Here is a 1,268-nt window from a genome sequence, read left to right on the forward strand (position 1 = left end):
AGCACATCATCTCCTTGGAGGTATTGATGATCACAGACTTGTAAATGCTAGCTCGGCCTTCCTCAGGAATCTCCTACAAGGAATATAAGTACAGAGGCAGTCAGGCCTGAAGCTGGAATCCCATAAACCTGTTTATCTTGAATTTTTCTTGCATATTCTGCAAGTTAAACAATAGAATGACAAATAATTCATGCAGTTTCCTTTCAAACTGGCATTCTTTGTGAGATACTCCAAAAGGCAGTGTTGCTTTCCACATCACATACTATATTAATCTGTCAAGTTTATCACTGCTAAGTTTTTTACCTTGTTAAAGAGACACTTTATCACAATTAGCCTCGCTAGATATTGTGCATGACACCTCTTCCCAGCAGTGTCCACACCCTCTCATTCAGACTTTAAAAAGCAAGATCCAGATTTAAAATACTTTGATTGTAGTGTAAATATATGCTAGCACAATTACATTGGTGGAATCCACAGTTGTGTAACAGACCGTACAAGTGTTTTCTTGCTGGGTGTCTGGCAATGAACCCCTGGTACAACTCCTTCCACCAGTGTGGTAATGGTGACTGTTAGTCCCTGCCTAGTTTGAAGGCAGTGCTGGGGTAGCCTTGGAACAATTGGGTTAATGCTGCCAAACATCATGGAATAAAGCTGCCTTTGAAAAAATTTCAAGGAGTATGAGAAAACTGAGAAGCAATATGACTCTGTAGAGAAGGGAGGAAAGAGAGGGAAATAATTGCAGAGATGGAGGCAAAGGGATCCATAGTTATCTGGGTTTCATTTAAGCATTTGATAAAGTCCGCCATAATATTTCGAATAGCAAACTGATTAAGTGTGGAATAGATGGGAACACTGTCAGATGGGTCTACATTTTTTGGGGGGAAACCATGCTCAAAGCGTCATCAGCAATGGCTGCACGTCAAACTGGAAGGAGGTTTTGAATGGAGTGCTTCAGGGTTCTGTCCCAGAGGCATTACTCTTCAACATTTTTGTCAATGACTTAGAGGACGGGGTGGAGGGAATCCTTGTCAAGTTTGCAAAAGATACAAAACTGGGAGGGGTGGTTAACACATTGGAAGATAAGAACAGAATTCAAAAGGGCCCAAATAAACTAGACAAGTGGGAAAAATTAATAAAATGAAATTCAATGAAGAAAAATGCAAAATTCTACATTTGGATCACAAAAATCACACAATCAGAGGATAGATGGTTCAGTAGAACTACATGCAGGAAAAACCTTGGGATAAACCAAGACATAGCTGTCTAAG

This window comes from Sceloporus undulatus, chromosome 4 (genome assembly GCF_019175285.1).
Source record: "Sceloporus undulatus isolate JIND9_A2432 ecotype Alabama chromosome 4, SceUnd_v1.1, whole genome shotgun sequence".
Classification (NCBI taxonomy): Eukaryota; Metazoa; Chordata; class Lepidosauria; order Squamata; family Phrynosomatidae; genus Sceloporus; species Sceloporus undulatus.